This window comes from Lontra canadensis, unplaced genomic scaffold (genome assembly GCF_010015895.1).
Source record: "Lontra canadensis isolate GAN:19392208 unplaced genomic scaffold, GSC_riverotter_1.0 scaffold20, whole genome shotgun sequence".
NCBI lineage: Eukaryota > Metazoa > Chordata > Mammalia > Carnivora > Mustelidae > Lontra > Lontra canadensis.
This window is the reverse complement of record NW_022631014.1, coordinates 9,082,540-9,107,936: the sequence shown is the minus strand read 5'-3', so window position 1 is coordinate 9,107,936 and position 25,397 is coordinate 9,082,540. Positions and strand designations below refer to the sequence as shown.

The window sequence follows — 25,397 nt, the reverse complement described above, 5'->3', positions numbered from 1 at the left end:
GAAGAGTTTTTTTTTTTACTGAGGCCAGTGTACCTGGGAGGGCCTACTGAGTAACCCAGTATAGCTCCATCCTTTTGCACATGATTCATCAGGAGCAAAGTGATGGAATGGCCAAGCCAGCACAAGAACCCAGCTCCCCTTCTGTCCAAGTGTTGGGGCTCTTAGAAAGGCCCCCTGGGTAATACAGATGCACAGATTCACATCTCTCCTTCCTCTCTGCTCCCTTTGACTTCAACTCCGTGGTATGCACAATAAGAGAAATAGCAATAAGGAACGCCACCTTCAGGCTTCTGTAGAAATAATGGAGATGTCGGTTGGCTTCATCATCCCCTCATCAACCTTAGAAAAGTCTTCCTTTAAAGAAGCAGTCGGGTTCGGCAAGAGTGAGAGGCAGTGGTGGGAATCAAGGGCTGTCCTTACCACCAAAGTAGCTACATTCTTTCCAAGAAATTTGTAAAGACTCCAAACCCAATTTGAATAAAACAAAGGCATCTGTCTGTCTTAAGATTAAGCAGAAACCTGTCAGCATGGACAGTGCCACATCTATAGCAGAGCTGAGAAGCTACATGGCACAGAGATTTCCGAGGGGGTGCCGGGGTAGAGCAGAGGAGAGAGAAAATTAAGGAGTGAGAGGGGGCCCTTTCAGGGAACAGAGCAGTAGACACTATTTATTACTCAGTACTAATGCATTCAATAACTCAATGACAGCTGTGCTGGTACCATCTAGCAAACAAGAACAGTCCTTCCTTCCTTCCTTCCTTCCTTCCTTCCTTCCTTCCTTCCTTCCTCTGTCTTTCTGTCTTTCTTTCTTTTATTTGACAGACAGAGATCACAAGTAGGCAGAGAAGCAGGCAGAGAGAGAGGAGGAAGCAGGCTCCCCTCTTGGAAGCCTGATGTGGGGCTCAATCCCAGGACCCTGGGACCATGACCTGAGCCGAAGGCAGAGGCTTTAACCCACTGAGCCACCCAGGTGCCCCACAAGAACAGTTTTCTTGTATTAAACTCTCTAAATCCCAAAATGTGGAGCACAGGTAGGGCATGCCAGAGAATTTAAGGACAGTAATTAATTAAACTGACTATAATGATAAGGGGGGAGGGAGATAAGGCAGGCTAGCTTTAATAATTAGAAGAAATGACTTCAATTATGTTAACTCAAGAGAAGGAAAAAGAAGAGGTTTGGCTAGAAGATCTGAAATTCATATTCCTGTAAAGAGTTAATATACCTGGTTTTCTGGGACTGGTATCAGAATGCTGGGGTGGTAGGTCAAGGGTAGCAGCACTCAGAAGAGCATCAGGATACTCAGATATTTACTAAAGGTTTCTGAGGGGTCACAGAGATCACAACCTGTAACCCGGAGAACACGGCTATCTGAGCAAGATGAGTAACCTCTCTCCATTCCAGACCTTTCTGCACTTTCCTGACTTTCTAGCCTTAAAAGACACAGAAATGTCAGAGACTGACTTTGGGCTTTGATCTTAAGCTGGAGGAATCTAAGATCATCAGGAAATATAGCGTGGGACATTGATGGCAGCTGAATCAACCAAGTTCCAGCTCTCATGACTTGACAGATCTGACCTATGCAGGATGTGCATGAACATTGCCACAAACGCTAAAGGGTCAGTATGACAGCGAAGAACTGGGAAAGCATAAGTGTTTTACTCTACAAAGGCAGCTGGACAATTCAGTGTGATGGTACACGGCCATTAAGATAATCTTTGTAAAGACACTGTAATTTTTTTAATATACATAATGAAAAAGGAGGATATAAAATTACCTGTACAGTATGATGGCAACTAACAACAACAAAACGCCTACATTCATAAAAACCAACAAAACATTAATAATTATATGGGTGTGGCATTCCTTCATCCTCCTATTTATTAGTATTTTCCCAATTTACTTTAAATAAGCATGTATTAACATAATGAATTAAAAACAATAATGTGTCTTGGATGAAATACACATACTTACATGGATTCTATAGGTAATAAATGTGGTCTTCAGAAGGGAATTACCCTTTGGCTCCAAATTAGAAGTCATGATACTTTGTATTCTCTTCTTAGACCTTCCCTTAAACAAAGGCCAATGTTAATGTGTGTGCATGTGCATGTGCGTGCCTGTGTGTGTTGTGTAGTGAGGGGGCTCCTCTTAAAAATGCACACATTTCTGGGGTGGCATCTCTATGGACTGGTTTGAAAAGGCACTCATGATTCATTCAGTGTGTTTTTGAGATTCTTCAAATGTCTAAGACAAATCATGGCAGTTATTAGGGTCCCACATGGATTAATAGCAAGCCAAAGATAATATTATCTCAAAATTGACTTTTACCTTGATAAGTTTTATTATTTTTTATAAGAAATACATGGTAATCCACACAACACATTGGCATAGCATCACTGAGGTGGAAACTATTTTCACTCCATGTAAGGGTGAGGCAGAGGCTTGGGCAAGATAAGTAATTCTCTCAGGGTCATGCAATTAAGAAAGGAAAAAAAGCAGGATCTGAACTGCGTGCTCTCTGACATCAAGGTCTGTGTCTTTGACCATGTCCTGTACTGTCTGCATTTTTGGACAGGAGGAATATACACCTAGATACCTTGGAAGTCAGTAGTCCTCACAGACCATATTTCTCTGTCAATGTTTGCTCTAGACCAATAGCAGAGAAGTCAAGCCATTTTCAGGAACACCCAGACACAGATTAACTACTGCAGTTTCTTATACTGGCCACTTCAGATACCTAAATGAACCCTATCGTAGAAGCTACAGGTAAAGGAAAATGATGATATCATTGTCTGATGGCTCTCTTTTGATTAAATCAGCTTTAAAATGTCACCTCCTTGCACACATAAAATTCACTCCATCCTTGTTCTGTTTCAAATTTGCTAATTTATTTAAGAGAGCTAATCATATCTAACTCTAACATCTACTCTGAAAGACTTATCATGACTTGCTGCCCAAAAGGAAACACATTCTGATCTGGCAAAATTAAATGGAATAGAATAATGTTCTGGTTTAAAATTCACTTGCTTAACTTCCGTGGCTTTCTCACCTAAAAAAGAAAGAAAGAAAAAGAAAGAAAGAAAGAAAGAAAGAAAGAAAGAAAGAAAGAAAGAAAGAAAGAAAGAAAATTAATTTCTAATTATAATTTTTATAATTTAATAATCAGGAGGCACCTCCACCATGCTCATCCAGGAACCAGAGACGTAGATATCCTGACCCCAGCAACACAAGCAAAGCCCCTGTGATGTCGATTCTTAAGTCCACTGAATTCTTGGGTGGAGGAGGGATATAGTAATGCAATTATGAGGGGAGCCCTACATTATCTCTTAACAAAATTCAGAGGGAGAAAAAGTGTGTGCAGCTGGAACGCTAAAACTCTAAGTGACGGCTTTTGCAGAATGAGAAATATGCTGGCACAAGACAAGGCAACATGAAAAATCATGGACTAAATCTGAGTGCAAACTTCTGTGGTGAAATGGATTTCATCACAAAACACCTTTCCAAAGGAAGAGCTAAATTCTAGAGGCCTTGGAGAATCAGTGCAATCCAGATGGGCTGACACTTCAAAGAAGAACCTACAGGGAAAAATATTTCATAAAATAGGAATGAATGAAAGCAGCTTATGGGGTTTCTATTGGTTTTTGTCCTCTGCAAAATAATCTATTTTCAGAAAACCTAAAGAAACTAAGTCCAAAAAGACTTCTCTTTGTTGTTTTCTGTTTAAGTGTCCAGGTAAAACTAGTTCTTCCTGACGAAGCAGCAAAAATACAAAAATAGAGACTCGGGAAACATAGGTTGGGTCTTTACACAATCATATTTAAAATCTTCCAATGGTAATTCGAATGTGTCCATCTAATCTTTGAACTGTCCATACGGTTGTGTAGGATCTGCACAATTTTGATGTATTATCTTATTTCAACTTCCCAGCAATCCTGAGAGGTTGCAGGATCTCATTAGACCCATTTCATGGATGATGGAACTGACACAGAGAGACCAAAGGACTTACTCAAAGGGTAACTGCAAATGGCAGAATCTGAACTTGAACACCCATGTCCTTGCCGTACGTGAGCCCAGGACAAACATGATGAGTTTGCTTGGCAGCCAGCCTGCTCAGATTTAAAATCTGAGCTCTTCTGAACTGGAGACTGTACCTCATCTCTCCGTGACTCAGTTACTTTATCTATAAAGTGGAGACAAGGACAGGGCTGTCGTGAGGATAAAGTGATTTAATATGTCCAAAGTGCCTGGTGCCCAGTAAGTACTATCATTAACTATGTACAGATATTTGGTTCCATCTCCCCTTTTAAACATAAAAAATGTTTTTATGAAATTATGTCTCCAATATTTATATGTGGCTATGTCCAAACTCCCAATGTACTAGGTATGCAACACCATTAGCAAGTTAGCATCTGATCCCAAGCCAGATTCTCAATGCTCTGTGATCCCGATATACCCCTGTTCTTACAGTTCACCATCCCTTCTGTTGGGTAATTAGTTGTAGTCATGCTCATAGTACCACTCGGACAGAATGGGCTCCGTTACCTTCCCATTCACTGACAGTGTAGACATAATCTTAGAGCAAGAGCTGCCTGAATTATGCCAACTCATCCAGACCCAGAAGAGGCACTTTGCAGAATACTGTAGATTAAAAATAAATAAATAAAAGGTCCCCTTTCCTCCTGATCGCAATTTTTATCTACCGTCACAAGTGCAACCTAGTTATTACTCTTTATTGCAGAGACCACATCACCTGAAAATATTTTCTATAAAGAATGAGGCCTTGCAGAACCTACCAGATTGGTCATCTTAATCACCCTGAATTTCAACTCCCAGAAACTGAGCGTTGGAAACAAAATATTCCTTGGAGAGCTCGTTGTCACTTGCTATTTCTGATGAATGGTCATTATTCTCTTTAAATTTTAATACATTCAGAGGAAATAGCCATACTGTATGAGCTAATGAAATGTGCTACATGAACAACATATTTTTGAAAAAGCTGAAGCTTAGAGTTTGCTTTTTAAAATTATCATAACTTCATTTGCCAGAGGTTTAAGATACAGATAATAATAGTTGTAGGCATTAAGTATTAATGAGGTGTTATGTGATGTTCCTAGCTTACAGCCAGTCAGTGAAAATGCTCAATAAATGTGTATTCCTTCCCCTTCACTGCTTTCCCACACCCCATTCCCCGCCAAAGGCCTGGTAAGAACGGTCTCAGCCGCATCAACTCCACCCTCCTCCTCAAAGTGTGGTGGCTGGACCAGTAGCAGCTCCGGGGAGCTTGTTAGAAATGCCAAAGGCCCCACTTCACAGAACCTGCATCAGACTCTGCACTTTATTTTATTATTTATTTTTAAGATTTTATTTATTTATTTGTCAGAGCGAGAGAGGGAGAGAGAGCGAGCACAGGCAGACAGAATGGCAGGCAGAGGCAGAGGGAGAAGCAGGCTTCCTGCCGAGCAAGGAGTCTGATGTGGGACTCTATCCCAAGACGCTGGGATCATGACCTGGGCCGAAAGCAGCTGCTCAACCAACTGAGCCACCCAGGTGTCCCCAGGCTCTGCATTTTAAAACGATTCTAGGCGATTCCCATGCACATGAAAGTTTGAGAGGCCCAGGGCAACCTCTCTGTGGGACATTTATTTGCAATTTTCTCTTTTACTGGAGGGGCCATTGAAGGAATGACACCTGCTAGCTGTCTAGTGGGCAGGTAAAGTCAAGATTAGGCTGAATTTGATAGTCAGTACTAGGATCTACATCGGCAACCATTCTAGAACTAAAGACAGCCAGTCTCTCCCTGATTTGCCCTACTGTCTCTTGTTATTTACTTATGAAAGCTTGAAAAAGCAGATGGCGGCCTCACCTGCCACCACTCAGAACCATAAAAGAGTGAGTCATCCCGTTTCCACCATTTGAAGAGCTGCACTGCTCCTCGATTCAAGCTGGGTGAGCCCAGGAATGAATGAAAGCCCAGGTCAATCAGCCCTCTGTGAAACTGGGCTTAGAAAGCAACCTCTAATGTCATGAGCTCCTTGGCCAGAATTAAGAAGTGTCTATAGATTCCAACAACAACAAAATAACAAAAACAAAAGAAGAAGAAAGAAAGAAAGAAAGAAAGAAAGAAAGAAAGAAAGAGGAGGAAAATAACTTACTGAATCCCTCTAGTTGTGGCAATACTCAATGCAGAAAAGAAAGTCTGAGTCTGTTTAATTGACTGATACCATCAATTCTGAAAAATGATTTAGCGAATAAGAAAGTTGGAATGGGATCCCTGAGGATAAATTACTCTAAAAGAGAGAAATGGAAGCGGTGAGAGTCCACGTTATATCTCAGGGGAGTCAGTCACGAACTACTATTGTACCGGCCCTCTGGTCACTCTGTTTTTGGCCAGAAAATGTGTTTTAAAATTGAATATAATTCAGTAAGCAGCAACTGGGCTGCGATTATGTACGTGGATGGTGGGAATTTCAGCCATGGAGGTGATTCCTGCTGTTCCCTCAGGAGCTCATGGTGTGCGTTGACAGCAAGCATCTATTGCAATCTTTGGGGAAAAAAAACACAATATTTTCATGCATCAATGCCCTACTTCAATCAGTGGGGAAAGGACAAAGCATGGAGTTTGGGGTTCAGAAAGCACTCACCAGGTAATGGGCCCTTAAGGAGAAGTCCCTGATGATACAAAAAATGAAATATTAAATGCTTTAATTATGTCCTTGACATTTAAGTCTTTTTCAATCACTTTCACATATAAGCTACTGATCTGGGTATGTTCTGGAAGCCTACAAAGAAGGTAAGATGGTGCTTTTCCTCCTAACTGAAGAGAAAAAGCTCTGTAGCTGAGCGCTCAAATGAATGAGTCATGCTTCCATAGCTTGGAACTGGCAAAAGAAAAAGAACATGAACTTGGATTCTGTTAACTCAATCTAGGTCTTTGTCTACTATCCCATGCTAAGTGCTAAGTTGCATACAAAGCATATCCACATACCTTACCTCGCTCTAATTTTGATCTTTAGTTACCCTGTGGAGAAAGCAGCAGGGGTGGTTGATTCTGATTTTCAGATGGGAAACTTGTCCAGTGGCACTCAGTAATGGGTCACCAGGACTGAAAACCTAGTCTTTGGGTTCCCTGACTAGGGAGCTTTCTCCTCTGCTCGCTTGATGTGAGTATTCTCGGCAATTTATTTCCTCCTCTTCTTGGAAACCTGGGTTGACTATATTCCACAGCTTTCCCCGTAATGAGGGGTAGCCATTTGACTGAATTCTGGCCAGTGGAATGGGTGTGCAAAGAATACGTGCCCCTCATAAGGCTCGGCCTACAAAAGTATCCCATGCACACTCCTCTAAACCTCTTTGCTCCTGGCTGGCTGGAAGGGTGAACCATAGCAAACACAGAAGCCATGTGTTGGTGGTAATAGAGTCATAGTCACCTGAGGTCCCTGAATGACTCCTTGTGGCAAGTTACCTTTCCCTCCCACCTTCCCATCAGCTTCAAACTGCCCTGGACAATCATGTGATTCAGAAATAAAACTTGGGTTGTGTTGAGTCATGACATGTTTAGGCCAATTTGTTCAAATGGTGAGATTATCTTGGCTATGATACACAACCAGCCTCTGTGGATGTCAGCTCATTTGAGGCAGCAGCAGCAGCAGCAACGTGAGTCTTGCTCTGTTTCACAGGGACGATCAAATCCTTCCCTGAAGTGATTGTTCAGAGTGCTCATAAATCACAGAACCAAAATAACATGGGGAGATGAGCACCCAGGCACAGCCATTTGGAGGCAGTGTAGAGAAGCAGAGGAGAGTAACTCCGAGAGCAGTCCTCAGTCTCGGGCTCACTCTATCATTCATTAGCTGTGCAAGCTCTGGCTGGTCCCTCAGTTTCTGAGTCTTGGTTTCCTCATCTATAAAATGCTGATGATATGCAACAATGATGTGATGGTGAATTTTAAGCCATGTCACAGTTTAAGTGATATGCTTGGCATAGACCCTGGCCCATACAGGATGCCCAGTAACTAGCAGTCATCATGAACATTTTGCGTGTGCACTGTTGGACTTCTCTGTCCCCACAACACAACTAGAATTGCTGCTGAAGGTAACATGGGTAATTAGTAATAAAAAAGCAGAGATACGGGCTCTGCTTCATTTGGTATTCTCAAGAATATGTCCTCTCAAGAGGACACAGCTACAAAGGACAGTAAAAACCATTAAAAGATACAGGTAGCTGCTGTTGATGCAAACAGGGCAGATGAGTTAGTGAAATGAACCCAAGTATATTTGTCTCCAGAACTACTGGGTTTTACTCATAATCCTAGGTCAACCTGTCAAGTAAATCTATTTATCAGCAGAATGCCTTAGTTATGCAATTGTAGCAGGCTCTAGATTGGATTCTACTAATAGTCTTCATAAACAAAGCAGCAAGTAGCTCAAGATAAGGACATTATTATGCCTCTCAAAGGCTTTAAGAGAACTCCAGAGGGTTAGCAAGAATTACAATTCCTTCTCCATTGGTCACTGGCTTTAAAGATAGGGTCATAATATTTGCTCTATGACTACAGGCTTATTTCTCTCATTACTTTCTTTGCCTAGTAATTTTGAAACTACTTTGGAAAGTTTCCATTTACCGTAATGTTTAGTGAATATAAAACACAGACACACAGACACGTAGATGGATACCACAGTGCTACCATTACTTCAACCCTGATCGACCCTTCGCAAAAATAAAATGTGCCTGTATAAAACTACAGCCATGCAGTAAGTAATTTTCAAGTTCCATTGTATTCCAAATTCTCATTATTCTCTTATTTGGTACTGCATTTTAAAAGTGAAAATCATGGGGCGCCTGAGTGGCTCAGTCAATTAAGTGGCTGGCTCTTGGTTTCAGTTCAGGTCATATCTCGGGGTTGTGGGACTGAGCCCCTCCTGGGGCTCTGTGATCAGCATGGAGTCTGCTTGAGGATTGTCTCTCTCCCTCTCTCTCTCTCCTTCTTTCCATCCCCCCCACTCATGTGTGCACTCTCTCTCTTTAAAGTAAATAAATAAATCTATTTAAAAAATGACAATCACTAAATCCAAATGTATCTAGTTATACTATACATTACCAGTTAAGTTCATTCACAATGACAGCAAGTACATTCTTCTTGGGATTGTCAAACCATTGGGAATTGCCTTTCCTGCCCGCAGAATAAAACTGAATGATTAGATCTCAAAGAATCCTCAAAGATTTGTTGTGATTTTTACCATGTTTCTCAGCCACATTCCTTGTAGGAATTTGTGCATTCAAACTGACACATGGCAGGCTGTGAGTGAATTCTTTGGGGCAACACTGACAAAATGCCCACTGCCCCAGAACAGAGCCAACAAGGGCCACTGGCCAAAGACTGGATGCCTCTGCTTCTGAGTGGTCTCATTTCTATCCCCTCTTCTCCAGACTCATGGACACCACCGGGCCTGGTGCTGTTCTGTCTTTAACACCTCTAGCAAATCTTCCCTCTTCACCGAAAGTCCAAGCCTCAAAGTCAGAATCATCAGGAGGTGAAAGTAACTAACAAGAAATGACTTTGTTTTATTTTTATAGTATTGGATCCTAAGGTTAAACTTCTATTTATGAGAAGTACTACTAGTTTTCCATTAAGGGAGCTGTGTAAGTATTGATAGAGATACATATGGACATATTCTTTATAGATATATTTAGGCCTCCAAGGCCACAGTGGCTGTAGCCCCTCTTCAAGGGCAGGGCAGGTATCCTGCAAGAAATGGCAGCTGCAGGGCACCTGGTTGTCTCAGTCGTTAAGCATCTGCCTTTGGCTCAGGTCGTGATCCTGGGATCCTGGGATTGAGTCCTGCATCAGGCTCCCTGCGCTGTGGGGAGTCTGCTTCTCCCTCTCCCACTTCCCCTGCTCTGTTCCCTTTCTCGTTATGTCTCTCTTTGTTGAATAAATAAATAAAATGTTTAAAAAAAGAAAAAATAAATGGCAGCTGCTTTGTCCAAGGAAAATGTGCTTTTTTTCTCCGCTTTATCGAATGTGGAGCAAATATTTTTTAAAAGATTTTACTTATTTATTTGACAGACAGAGATCACAAGTAGGCAGAGAGGCAAGGCAGAGAGAGAGGAGGAAGCAGGCTCCCCACGTAGCAGAGAGCCCGACATGGGGCTCAATCCCAGGACCCCAGGATCATGACCGAAGCCGAAGGCAGAGGCTTTAACCCAGAGCCACCCACGCGCCCTGGAGTAAATTTTTTTAAGAGGTCAAAAATAATAGGTTTGGTGGTGATGGTTGTTTTCTTTTCTCTCTAAAATGGTTCCCTGGACAGCAAGGCAGTGCACATACCACTCACTCAGCCAAGTTGCAAATGACAACTTCAGGTCTATTACCCCTGTGTCCTCACTCTCCTGCTAGAATCTTAGCCCCCATCCGGGGACTCCACTCTCATCAGGAAGAAATTGGGTTCACAGGCAAATACTTAGAGGACAAGGCACCCAACAGGACTCTGGAAAAGAAAAGAAAGAGTTTTCTTCTCTCTTTTACCATAGTCAAGGGGAGGTTAAAATACAACAAAATGGTCCCATTTTTCAGCAAAAATTAGTTCTGCCAGCCAGAGGAGGGCTTGTGAACCAAATGCCACTTCTCAACGGTTTAAGAAACATATGACCTGGATAATCACCTCAATTCTGTCACCCATAAAATGGGGTTCTTTTATGTGACCCGAACATCAAAGGGATATTATTGTAAGAAACATTTAGATGATATCTTTAAAATGCTTGTGGTTATCAGCAGGGGAAAATGGTATCTGGGGGGGAGACTATAAAGCATCCAAAAAATGAATGAAAACAAAGATTTGTCTGCAATGGTTACCTTTACCTAGGAAACTACATGTAAGATTTCATCCACCTGGTAGCCAAGCCCCTTTACAGCATATAATGACCCTCGGTGATATTATCTCCTGCTATTTATTCCATTAACGCCTCTAGGCCACAGCGAAAAAACCAAGCAGAACAGCAACAACAAAAATCTTTGCATTTTCCCACTACAGGCTTTCTCATCTCTGTATTTGCCTACCCTGTTCCTGCTCTCTGGAACATCGTCTTTTCTCCCTGCCGGGGACGTCTTTGCGACTTCATTTTCCTCTGCAGTACCTCCAGAGGAGATCCACATTTCTGGGCAGCATTTATTACGCTAATCTTATTGGATAGCTGTGTATCAGAACCACCTGGCAGAGAAACTACTGATGGCTTAGCCCTAGCCCTAGCAATTCTGATTTAATGTGTGCAGAGTGTAGGTGGAACTTGGAGGATTTTAGAACATCTCCAGAAGTTTCTGTCATATAGTGAAGTTTGAGAACCATTGATATACATACTTACAGTCTTCTCCATGCCTCTGCTATTGGACCGTGAGCTTCTTATGTTTGCCCACCTTGGTACAGAGGGATGGCAAGCCTCCGTTTCAACATTCTGAACGGATCCGGCCTGGGCTAAATGGCTACGCTGGTCTCGTTCCAGAACCTCTACGTTTCTGACAGATTTTCAGTCTGATCCTATGATACTCTTGTGCAGATTATTGGAAACAGACCACCAGGAGTAGGAAGGCATCACAATTGAGCCAGGCTGTGGACTGCTTCTGCATCTAGGAAATGTATCATACAGGCTATTTTAGGTTCTTAATTAGACATGGAAAAAATAGCCATCTGGTGTCACCAAGTATGGACACTACAAACTTTTTCTCCAATATCCACATGATATAATTTGCCTTTTAATGAACTAAATGCCACCCAGGAGATGAACTGTTGTTTTCAATATGGTGGCTTTCAGTATGGCCGTGCGTAACTATTTCATGACACGCACCTGGCTATAGTCTGTTCTTGAAAACAAACAGCTCAGAGTGGGTTATATTATAATTCATAGTAAAATCTAACACCTGGCTCAGAGCAGTAATCAAATAAATGATTTAATGGCCTAAAACACCCAGCACGATCAACGGCTCTCAAAATCTCTGCTAGACCTCAGGTTATCTTACTGTTGTTTAAAGGACACTGTCAGATTTCTTCTCTGTGAGTTCTTCTTCCTGACAGTTTACATGTTTTGTTTTATACTCCATCTCTCTAATCCTCCCAGAGGCTTAAATCAGTGAGAAATGGCATGTCAGTTTCTCCTAAAACATTATTAATGACAGGCCAATTTCTGCAACTTCTGAACTCACATGTATATCCAAGCCCATCTTTAAGAATATTTCAAATCAGTCTTTCCACTGTCTTTGTTACTCTGCCTGAAGAAAAATGACAGGAATTCTAGATTTCATGGAGAAACTGCCCAGATATAGGCTGTGGCTAACAGAAGTTGGCTGAACTGAGTGTCAGGAAGGTGCAAGTCATTTTCCTTTCATTAATTCTCAATATCCTCTTCCTAGCTCATTTTTCCCTTCCCCACCTGTATTTGTTTATTTTTTTAATACACTCTGTTAAGCATTTTTGTTCTCTCTTCCTTAGTCTATTCCCTGACATCTCATTCTTTTTTTTTTTTTTTTTTTTTTTTTTTTTAATCTCGCAAGCTCAGCCTCTGGTTTTGAGGTGATCTCTCTCCATGTGTGAATCTATGGGTATGCTGTCATCCCTTCACGTCCTCCTTGACCCTGGCCATGTCCTGCTCTAGTGGCAATGGAAATGGCAACCCTCTCCAGAAGCAGATTCCAGTACATTCCAGATACAGGCTTATGCCAAAATAAAATTGTGCCTAAAGAGGGACAAAAACTGGGAAGGGAAGAACCCAGAAAAAAAGCTGAAAATACTGTTTGGCATGGTGAAATTTCAGGAGATGCTTTGTTTACTTCCCTAGTGTTGTGATAACTTTATCATGGCAGTATTTTATAGTAGAAATTTGAAGTTTCAAATAAAAAAGTATGCACTTTCTAAAAAGTTGACTTCAAGTCTCTAAAACGTCCATGAGTTGTTTGAAAAAAAAAAAAAAGTGGGGTCGAGGGGTGGGTAATTCAAAGAATGAGACAGAAAATAGTGAGTATCTTTGTGGAGGCATTCTTAGTATGTGGACGTTGGAAACTCGCCCATCCTCCTCATGCACACTTGACTCTGTGAACTAACGCGTTTCTACACCTTCCTTCCCCCAAGGACCATCTCCTTCACTCTCGCGGGATTTGTGCTGACGCTGTTCTCCGAGCGCTCTGAAGCCCTGCATTTAGTTCCCCAGCTCTTCCGTGCGACTCCTTCTGCTTCTGTCTTCCACCCCGCTTCACAGCTGTGCGGTGACATCTAACACTTCCCGGCAGCATGTGCTGGAAGGAGCAGGTGCCAAAGCCGTGGCGTCTGTGAGAAATGGAGAGGACCCCATGAAGGGTGTGAGAAATGGAGAGGACCCCATGAAGGGTCGGGCTCTGCCTCACCGGGCCCAGCTGTCCTTCCTCCCTGGCTCCAGGGACAAGGCAGGACCAGATAATCACACTGGTATTATCATTTTCTCACCTATTAAAGTGCCTTTTTTTTTTTTTTTAAAGAATTCTTTGAGCTAATACAGATTGAAGGTCCTAACCATAGTAAATTTTCAACAAATGTTAATTTTTATTATATACCCCCTTCTGAGTTAGGCCTCTAGGCTGAACCAATGGGTAGAAAATTTGGGGGCAATTTTCCACTGACAGCAAGTCTGGGCAAAAAGGCACTTCTGTAACCCATTTGAAGGTCTGCTCATTCTCCCCACTCAGATGAGCTCCAGAGAGAAGAAAATAAACGAAAGGTCTCTGTGAGGTGTATGATGACACTTCGTTCATTCATTCACTTAAATATTTACTGAGCATTGACTATATGTCAGACTATCTTCGTGGTATTTCGTATACAGCACTGATAAAGCAAATTTCCTGGCCCCATGGAAATTGAGAGTAGCAGAGAAGACAAATACTAAACAAGTGAGTACACACACACACACACACACATAAATATAATATGCTCACATATAATATGTCAGGGGATGATGAGTGCTATGGAGAAAAACAATCTGGGGTAAGCTGATAGAGAGTGGGGGCGGGGGAGTGACTGCTCATTGCAGATGTTTGCTCAGAGGAAACTTATCTAATAAGGTGGCATTGCATAGAACCTTCTCTAGGGACCTCCTAGGAAATTGTTCTTCAGTAAAACAAACACATGTGACACATAAGAATTCTCAGTATATATGACTCTGGGACTATACCATTCTTATCATACCCCTTCTCTACATGAAAAATGATTTTCAGTGATAATTATGAAATGGGACATATATATTTGTGCCACGTAAATACGTATTGAAATAGGCACGGACCAAACAAAACCATGTACTCTGAAGTATCCAAATGTTATAAACAAACCAGCAAACAAAAACCACAAGTGCTCACAGAGGATGAAAGAATTATGGTAACTCGAGATCTATTCATTCTTATGATCATTGTTCTCCACTGCTAATTCAGAATCTATGATTTAAATGTGGAATACATGATACCACAGGGGCTGGGGACACAAGTCTGCCTGAAGCAAGGGAAAGATCCCGGATCTGTTAAGTCCTTTTTATTAAGTGGACCCCTGAGGCCGTGTGTGCTAGTCAGCATATTGGGACTTCTCCAAATGAACATCCATGTATAATTCAGCATTTATTAGATAATAATAATAATGTGCTAATTTGAAGTTTACATATATTACTAACATTTAACAGTACCCATAGCAACACATATTTTGGGGAGGAAAGAGTATTTTATCACTGATGTTGTTTAGACGTGCTAGTGTTTGGTGATAATAATAAGCAGAACTCAGTGGCTTTTATGACAGTTTTAAATCCTCTGTGCCCCTGCTTAATGCCTGTCCCCAGGGTATGTTACCTTCCCTGTCCCACCCTGGACATGCCACGGATGGGATGAGCTGAGTAATCCCTCTCTCCTCATTTCCAGATCTAAGTGTGACCCTGCCTTCAAAATATGTTTCACACACTCCTTCATGGACACCTTATAGGCTCTGGAATACAACAGTCCATATCTTGCAAGTAAAGTGAAATGACAGAGTTACCAAGGCTCAGCAGGAAAGCCTGCTTGATGCCTATATAAATGGAGCCACTCAGTCTTTGTGTTTTCCCTTCAGAAAGAGCATTACGTCCCTCTTGAGAGCAGGCAACAGATATTGACTGAATATTTATAATATGTAAGATGGCAAGCTAGGCAGTGAATAGGGGTTCACAAAGTTATGAGACATTGTCTTGGAACCTAAGACATAGATCGGACATGGTTTAGAAAAGGCAAAAAACATAGACCAAATAAATTCAAGAGACAGAAGCTTATTAAAAAGGAGGGACAACTTTAATTAGGGGTGGTCAAGGCAAACATCTGCATTAGGGTTTGACCCAAGCCTCAAAAGGAGGCAATGAGGGGAGCCATCTAGGCTCGAGTTGAGTTGAGCATCTGACTCTTGATTTTGGTTGAGCATCTGACTCTTGATTTTGGCTCAGGTCCTGAAATCAACACCATGTCGGGCTTGCACTCAACGCAAAGTCTGCTTGTCCCTCTCCCAGCTCCTCTGCCTCTCCACTCTCTCTCTCTCACTCTTTCTCTTTCAATCTACAATAAAAAATAAAATCCTCTTAAAACAAAGGATGCAATGACATGGATGAGTAAAAGGAAGAGGAGAGAGGAAATCTTCAGTGAAGACTATATCGGGGTCTAGAAAATGCTGTGTGTTAAACAGTCAAGCAACAGTTTTGATGATATCCAACATGAGTGTTAAGATGCACCATGAAATTTATTAGGGGAAATAAAATGGGGCCAAGGATGACCTTGAAAGCCAGGTTAAGGAGTTTGACTTTATTGACAGCCAAGGGTCACCACATGCTTTAAGCAAGGCGGTAACCACATCAAAGTGGCATTTTAGGAAAACGAATCTGGCGGTGATATGAAGTAATATGCAGGACTGAGGTAAAGGAAGGGTGTAAAGAAGGAGCAAATTTGGATACAGGCATGAAGTGATAAAAGAATTGGAGGAAATTCTCCTTCAAATATAATGGAATATATGACATTAGACAAAGAGTCAAACATCACAAAATGAAAATTCAGAGTTTGTATTAAATTTTAATTTGGGGAACGTGAAAGTATGGGTCTGGGGAAAATAGTCACACAATTGGCATCTAGTCAAATTCCCTTATATTTGCTGACATGGTAATCGGAGCTAAAGATTCTGAGCTACATTCCCACAGGAACAATATAGAAAAGTCAAAAGGGCAAAGAGTTCTTTTTGAACACTAGAGCCCAAACGTTAGTTTCTCCACAAAAATGAGCAGAAGCTTTCCATCCTCAAACACAAGCAAACAAAAAAGAATCACTCGCATGAAATTCCAATAAAATTCTGTCTGGTGGTTGGCCCCACTTGGGACAGCCCAGCCTTAAGTCAGCTGATATAATATGAAACCCTTCAGAAATGTAAGATCTACCTTCTATTTCTAATTCTTTTCTTGAAAACATAAGTGGCTTCAATTATAAACACACACACACACACACCAAAATTAATCCTCCAAACGAGCTCTATTTCAGGGCTGCATTTGATTTGTGATTTCTCCTGTGCTAATTCACCTCTCCTCTTTAAATAAAGCTCCCTACAAGAAATCTTCAGCTCTTCAAAAGAGAAAAATATCTCACTCTCATTTGTGAGCTGTCTTAAGGGAGAGATGCAAATTTAAGAGAGTCTAGACAGCTGGCATATTGGTTTTCATTATAAATAATTTTCTGAATTTAAGGTATGGTCCATATTACAAATTTCATGTCCATTCTTCAAGTCACTCAAGTTCAAAATAATATAAATGAAATATTATGCATCAAGCATCAAAGTCCTTGTGCTACCCCCAAAAATTTTTTTTTCAGTAGACATGAGCATTTGTGTGAGGGTTTCTCTTGGGAGAAAAATTGCTCATATCCTAGGAGATGAGGGCAGGATTCTGACTTTCTGGGGAAGGGAGAGGAAGAAACAGACTGGATATTCAGTCTCCTTTTCTGAGTCAGTTTATCAAAATCCTTGCACTTTGAGAAACAGGGAGTAGAACATCCATTTTGAGAGCCACAGGTGAAGTCATTTTTCCCAACATTTTTCAAGATTTGGTTTCAGTTTCTTAAACTAGAGATTTCAATTTCCACTGAAACTTAAAGAAGCCCTTTTAATTTCTTGGGGAAATGCAGAGAGAGTCAGGAGGGGAAAAGGCAAGCAGCCCTATAAACAGTGTCTACAAGGTGGCAGAGAGAGAGGGGTTTTTACCGTGAAATCAACATCGTTCCCTACCTGATTCAGTCTCCATCAGGATGGTTTTCACACTTACAAAAACCCATCTTTCTAAACATCATGAATAATGGATGGAGATTTCTGAAACCCCTTCCTTTCCCTCCACAATTTAAATCAAGCTCTTTCAAAGCCACATACTATATCTTGATTGAAGCCTGTAAAGGTTATAAATAGTAAAGGTTGAAAATTTTCCACAAAGGTAGGTAGATGAACAACAACAAAAAACTCCTAATACCATCAATACACAGGCAAGATGTACTCAGCAGCTCATTGTCAACACTGTCCTCCATCACTGCACTGACATTGTGAAAGAATGCAAGGAACAAAGAGGGTCTGGGACCCCACTGTGCTTGCCTCCAAGCTGAAGCCTCTGCATTATACTGACTTCTCAGAACCAGGTCTATGATGCCATTTTCTTGAAGCTGAACTTGGCCCAGGAAGCTGTGTGTAACTGGAATTTCTGATACAGTCTCCCTCTGATGCTGGCCATTGTTTGAATGCTGCACACTCGGTGCACTCTAGAGGATCGAAGCTTACACCTGTAAACTGTTCACTGAGTACCAATTTCCAAGCTGGAGGAATTTTTTTTTTTTCTCTTGCTTTGAATTCCTCTAGGTTTTATGTGAAACTCTTGCCAATGTCACAAACACGAGATCTTAACTGAGAAGGCTACTAAGAATATGAAAAGGATACTTCAGGCTGAGGCAATGGAAGGGGTACTTCATGGATGAGGTGGAGAAGGCTTACTATTAATAATGTTATTTGCATGGGGTTAAGTTTCTAAAGGACTCTCAGAAACCTGGACCATCCGATCTGCAGAATAACCCTGTGAGGCCGTTCCACCTCTCAGGGAGTCTCCAGTGAGTTTCATGAAATAAACACATTTTGAGCCACCAGTGCATACAAGGTGCTGGTAGGCCCATGATAGTCAAGGCCTTTGCTCCCCTGGAAATCAGGGCTGAGCGTGAGAGGCAGATAAATCAACACCAAACACAAATGAATCACCTAGATAACGTAAGATAGTGAGAGAAGCCGTGAAGAGAATCCAGGAGGGCCATGTGTTAGAGATAAGGAGGCTGTTCTCGGGGGTGATACTCAAGCTGAGAACTGAAAGAAGCGAGTAGCAAGCGATGGGGTGATCTGAGGGAGGGTCGTGTCAAGCAGAAGGAAGCGCAGCAACTTTGAAGCAGGGACCTGCTTGGCATATCCTGAAAACAGCAGGAAGGCCAGCATGATGGATGCGAGCTTTGGAGAGAATGGTAAGAGGTGGTTTGGGGAGGTGGGAAGGGTCTCCCTCCTCGGAAGTACATGACCATGTATAAAGAAACAAGATGGAGGAGGGGGAAGAAACGGGGCTCCTATTTATTGAGTATTTACTACGGGCTAGGCTTTGAGCCCAGTTCACAGTCTTAAGTGTTGGGGGCTAGGACCAAGGTTCCCTGAGGCCAAATCTTGTATGTTTTATACCACGCCATGCTGCCTGGCCCACACCCTGCCATCTGGAAGGCCAGCTTTGGTTCACCCGGGTGGAAACGAGAAAGGGAAGGAAAATAATAATATTCTGAATCCCACACAGGATCCTTTTTACCTGCTGGCCTATGTCCTGAGTGATTTCTTAGGAGGGGCATAATTTTGGCCCAAATTTTAAAAAGTTGCAATTTCTCTAAATGCAAAAGAATACTGTCTTCACTTCCTATCTTTGGCAGCCTCTGGTCTAAAGAATCAGCTGACTGTGGGGCGCCTGCATGGCTCAGTGGGTTAAGCCTGTGCCTTCAGCTCGGGTCATGATCTCAGGGTTCTGCGATTGGCAAGCATCAGGCTCTCTGATGAGAAGGGGAAGCCTGCTTCCCCCCTCCACCGACTCTCTGCCTGCCTCTGTGACTACTTGTGATCTCTGTCTGTCAAATAAATGAATAAAATCTTAAAAAAAAAAAAGATTCAGCTGACTGTCTCTACACTCTGAGGCAAATTCAAGCACTGAAGATAGAGTATAGTTATCAGATGAAACTAAAAAGGTGACTGGAAAAGAAAAAAAAATAAAGCATATTTAATGCCTCTAGGAAATGAATCCAAATGGATTTTGATTAGTGTTGCGAGGAGGATCCGATATAAGTTATTTCTACCGCCTTCCTTTAAGCAAGTTTGAATACTCTCTCTGACACTGCTTTTACCTAAGCTCAAATTGCTTTAGAAACCTGTCATATTGAATTAGCAAAAGAAGATAGTAATTCAGAGGGGTGCCAATGTGGCATTATTGAAAATTGTTGGCTGGAAGGCTTCCTCTGCAGGAATATTTGGGGACAATAATTCACTTTCATCACCATGTGTCAGTATGAGCCAATGATGGGCTCCCTGTGGCTTTTGGATTCACCCTTTTAAAAAAGCCCACCATACGGATGAAAAGTGCACAGAGAACATCTGCACTCACTGACCAGAGAATGAGGACACACGTGAGAGCAAGGGCACATCCATGTGTTGGCTCCGTTCTGGTCACTTGGCATGGACCAATGACGGAAACACAGACCCTGTGGCAGCCGGGGGGGGGGGGGGGGCAGAGGAGGGGGGCTTCAAAAGACCCTTTACATTGACAGCCAACTAAAAGTTCAGGATAATTAGGAATAAATAGCACAGACATTAAAGTAAAGTACTCTCCCTTGTGATCTTAATGATAGGCCATCCCTTCAGAGAAATCTTCCAGGACCATCCTATTTCCCCTACCCCCACCCCCGCTTCATCACTCCCTATCATGTTACCCTCATAATTTTCTTTTTCTTTATAAGATGAAACAAGTTTTGAAATCGCCCAGTTAATTTTCATTACTTGACTGGCTACTTCCATCCCTCCCATCCTACGAGATGGGACATGATCTCTATGAGAAGTAGAATTTTAACCACCCTCCCCCAGCCTCTAAGAATAATGTCTGGAGCATAGTAGGCACTCAATAATACAAACTGAAAGACTGTGGACTTCACACAAACCTCATTATACAAAAGCAGAGGTCGTTCTATGTGCAAGCATGTTGTTTTATCAGCTGTAACCATGAAGCCTATGCAAGCAAGAATCCAGGCAGTCACCGTGAATCATCTGCTGATGAGAGATTGGCTGCATGTCTGACAGTTCCTTGGGGGAGGGAACCTTTGTTGTGGGACAGCTGCAGGGCAGTTTTGGTTCTCCACACCAAAGTAAGCTCAAGGAAAATGTCATCCAACTCTTCAACACTTACTTCTTGAGCTGCACAATGAAAATCGTCCATTATCTCTGAGACTTCTCTATCTCCAAAAGTCTAGGATCTTTCTGCAACTCTTTATCTTGAAAAATCTAAAGGTCGAAGCCTTTAGAATGGGTGCAAGAATTGCACAATGAACACTGTAGACTGGCCAGCTGTTAAATACTCTGTCTCGGAGCGCCTGGGGTCTCAGTTGGTTAAGCAATGGACTCTTGATTTCTGCTCAGGGTCATGAGATCAAGCCCTGCATCGGACTGCACATGCAGCAGGGAGTCTGCTTCAGATTCTCCCTCTCCCTCCGTCCCTTCCCTGCTCTCTCTCTCTCTCTCCCCCAAATGAATAAATAAATCTTTTTAAAACATAACTATTCTGTCACATTTATTTTCTTTCTTCTTGTACATATGTGAGTCTGCTTGTGTGGATGTGTGCACACACATACACATGTGTGGTGTGTATATACATCTGTGTCTACATATACACAGGCATTAGGTGCACAAGTGAGTATCTATGTATATTTGGCTTGAATTATTTGAGAGTTCATTGCAGACATTGATGTACTTCATCCCTAAATACTTCAACATAAATCTCCTTAGACCAAGAATAGTCGTCTCTATTGCAATTATCACACTCAAGAAATGTAAAATTTATAACTATATGGTTTTCTAATAAGCAGTTGGTTTTCAAATCCCTTAAATGTCCCCAAATGTCCCTTATAACTTATTTTTGATCCAGGGTCCAATCATGTGTCACCCATTATATTTAGTTGTCCTCTTGCTGGAGTCTCCTTTAATCTGGAATGGTTCCCCAGCCATGTTTGCTTGTTTATTTCAGGCCCTTGACGACACTGACATTTGTGTAGAGTCCTGGGCCAGCTGTTTTCCAGAATTTCCTTTCATTTTAAAATAACGTGATCGTTTCCTCTAATTATATCCAGGTTTATTAAAGTCTCTTGTTGGAAGAACCTAACATGACCAATATAAAGTAGATGTGAAATAATTATGGTTCCCAAAAAGAATATTTAGGCTGAAACACCAAACCAATGAAGAATAAGAACACTTCTGACATAGGTACCAGATCTCACCTGATAGAAGAGCCTTCTCCATCTCTTAAATGTCTCATAAATGCAATCAAGTTAGTACTTCCCACATATCATTCTCACACATACCACCTTCAAGGATTTTGTTATGCCAGGTTTGATGTGTGTTAGCATGTATGCTATCTTTTGCTTTAATTCAGTCTATTTATTTCAACTATCATCCTAAGGAATAATATCCATAAAAATGGTTTTGCTATGCATGCTCTATTTTTCTAATACCTATCAAAGTACACAAAAGTACCCAAAGCAAACTTATGCACATCTAAAATGACTTCCGGTCCCACAGTGGGCTTCTTGGGGAAATACTGAGTAGAGTGTAGTCATATTGCTGTGTGCGTTGTGTGTGTGTGTGTAGACAGAGTTGGCATAAAAGGCCTTCTCAAGAACTAAGGAAACAAGAAGATGCCAAGGCTGTCGGGCCAAGCCAGGAACAACATCCAAATAAATGACAAGTCCTGCAGTTCCTGAGAGGCGCAGCTGCTATCTCCAGTCCCCTGACACCAGATTGATTGCTTCTCTATTCATTTCCCAGGCCCTCAATAGGCAAGATCGAAAACAGGCTCAGGAAAATGCTACTCGGGCAAATTTAGACACTCAGCAAGAAATCACTGTGTCCTCCAGAAGATCACTCTTTGTGGCCCACGAAATATGCATAGTGGATCGCAGAATTCCTGATGTTTCATACCCCCTGTGCCTTCCAGAAGGAGACTGAGGCCCAGAGATGCTGGGTGGGTTGTTCAAAGTCACATTGCCGTTGATGGCAAATAAGGAACTTCATCTACAACTTCAGATCCCCAGGGCCAGTTCATTCCATACCTTGTGCTGAGGCCTGAGCCAATATAGTTTTGTTGTTGTTGTTAAATATATAAAAACCATAGATATATACACCATTACACATATAAAACCATATTTATACACACACACATATATATACACATATATAACCACACACACACACACACACATTCTTGCTTCCTGAATCCCTCCTAAAAGTTCTTCTAACCACAAATGTTCCCACCCCCCATGAAAAGGCCGTTCTCTGAACCTCACCCTTGTCATCTTGGCTACTCACAAAATAATCATCTTTCCCTGTGGTCTTTCATATATGAAACACGTAGCCTAGGCCAGCCCACACTCAAATGCTTCTAGTAGTTCTACCCATCCCAATTTCGTCCAGTGTATAAGCATACTATGAAACTCAGCATTAGACCTCCAGAAAAATATTCTAGGACTAGACCTTCCACCTCCTTTCTACCTCAGGTCAAGGCCTTGTCGAGCAGAAGGCCTGGGTGGCTCAAGGATAGGTTGGGGAAAAGCCCACACCTGTACTGGCAGCTGGTAGACAACCATATCCATTGGCCCTGGATGCTTTCAGGGGCTCTCCCCTCTCTTTCATCCCAACATCCGATTGGTTACTAAGTTCTCCCCAGAGTCTGTCTCCTCCATTCGCTCTTCTCCTTCCCTGATACACCTTGGTGCATGCCCTCATCTTCCTCCCTTACACTGTTAGAAGGTACCCCCCTCACCCCTGTATCCCTGCCCACTGCTTGTCCACCAAGCTGCCTTCTACACCAATGGCTTTCACAGTATGGTCCAGGGACTCCGGGGGGTCCCTGAGACCTTACATGAAGACACGACTCTTTCCATGATACTGTAGACATGATTTGACTATAGACACTATGTAGACTATTTCCATAACAGTACAGATATAATATCAAAGATATGACTTGCCTTTCCTACGCTTATTCTATCAAGAGTATACTGGGGAGTTTTCCAAAGGTTTTCTGACATGGGATATCACAACAGAGTGAAACCAGGAGCAGATATGAGAATCAGACTGTCTTCTATTAAGCAAGATGTTAGAGATGTATAGAAATGTATAAGGATGTCACTATTCTCATTGAATTTTTGTTCTGGAAAATAAATTATTTTTCATAAATATGCGCTTTTATGTTAATAGGTAATGAGTTTATTATTATTTTAATGAAATGGTAATCATTTTATTAATTTTCAGTTTTAATTTCTAATATGGTAAATAAGGATAATATAATCCACATAAACAAAAACTAATGCTCCATACAGTATGGAGTAAATTCAGTAAATCCCTCATTCATGATAGCTCTGCTTCCCTGTTCATATCCTAATTCATATTAGATCTCTAGGTCTTCTGCCCTTCCTCTCTGTCAGGTGCAATTATCAGTTTGATCTTTCCCTCAATCCATCCAGGGTCTCTAAAGCCCCTTTGAAGCCATTCTCACCAACTCACGGCCCAAGAAAATATGACTCTTTTCTCTCTGACCTCATTGCTCCCAGCACATACATGTTGCATTCTGCCTGTAATGCTTTCTTTATGAGCTCAGTTCTCCATAGATCTCTCTCTCCCTCTTACATCCACAAGTCCTCAGGGGTCAAAGACTGAATTTCACAATCTATATCTTTGTATCCCTGGTCCCTGGAACAAATACGTGTTTGTTAAATGACCTGAACACAGGGGAGGTGGAATAAATGGGACAATGGATTTTAAAACATCAGACAAGGGGAAAGAGAATGAATGAGAAACGTGGGATCAAAGAATATCATATGTCCAAGCTGGGGAGGGGTCTGCATGAAGCAGTGATTTTTAAAGTCACTAGGCACAGGGATAACTTAAGGAGCTTGTTAAAAATGCAGACTGTTAGTTCTACAGATGCAGCAATTCTGACTTGGTTGGTTTGGGGCAAGCCTAGAACGCTTCAGTTCAACAAAACACAGGGTGAATTCTGATGATGGGGGTCCTTGGAACACACTTTATGAACCACTAGCAAAAATAATAGGCTGGGGAGAGGGGCACTCAGGGCAGTGGTTACTAGATTAGGCTGGGCTGAATCACCTGGGAGGGGGAGGTAGGGAGAGTAAGGAAGTCTTGATAAAAATGTGGTTCCTGAGCCTTGCCCCAAGTCTTCAGAATCAGAATAAGAATCAGAGTCAGAATCAGAGGTGCATCCTGTGGGGCTTAGAATCAGGAACCTTTACTTCTGTGGTTAAAGTGCTTAGTCATAAGAACTGGAGCAGGGGTATTAACTTCATATATTCATTCAATCATTGCCATTCCTTCCTGAACCTCCAAATATGAAGCACAGACCATATGGTGCCCCAGGATGTAATGATAAATACTCATAAGGAAAGACCCTTTGGAGGGTCATATAAATAGATTGTACAGAGAAGATGGGGACCTTTTGGGAAAATACTAGATTAACAAAAAGACCAAAAGAACTGTTTCATAGAAAGGACCAAAAATCTGGAAGGATGAGCATCTCCCAAGTTTTCCAGAACTGCAGTGTCCACACGATGCTTACAGATCCTGCTCCCATTGTCTCCCTACGTAATCTAGACCCACTCAATACCACTCAATACAGCAACCGCTAGTGGCCGTGGCTACCGAGCACCTGAAGTGTGGCTCCCATGATTGAGGAGCTAAATGTTTAATTTTATTTGTGATTAATTTATATTTAAAACCCAATATGTCAGTTATTGGAAAACATTCAAGTATATTTGAAACAACATGGATATATGAACCTGCTTTTTCAATTGTCAGTTTTGTGAAATCTGAACATAGGTCAGATGTTTCTGATGAAAATTCCGTGTCCAAAGTGCAATGTGCTGTATAAAATACCTACTAGTTTCATACTCTCTATGAAGAAAAAATCAATAAAGTTTAACTTGAGCATATGTCAAAATGACAATTTGGATATATTGGGTTAAGTAAAAAATGTTATTAAGCTCAATTTTACTTTTTTCTTTTTACATTTCATATGG

General features: G+C 41.7%; 1 protein-coding gene across 5 annotated transcripts in view; it reads right to left on the bottom strand.

The window, feature by feature from the left end:
- Positions 1-25,397, bottom strand: part of LRRC3B (leucine rich repeat containing 3B) — an 88,220-nt gene that overhangs the window by 47,183 nt on the left and 15,640 nt on the right. For 2 of the 5 annotated variants that reach the window (XM_032860993.1, XM_032860992.1), the window contains exon 3: positions 15,843-15,845. The exons of the other annotated variants lie outside the window; for them this stretch is intronic. The gene's annotated coding sequence lies outside the window, so the exon portion shown is untranslated. The remainder of the gene's footprint in view (positions 1-15,842; positions 15,846-25,397) is intronic. 5 annotated transcript variants of the gene reach the window in all.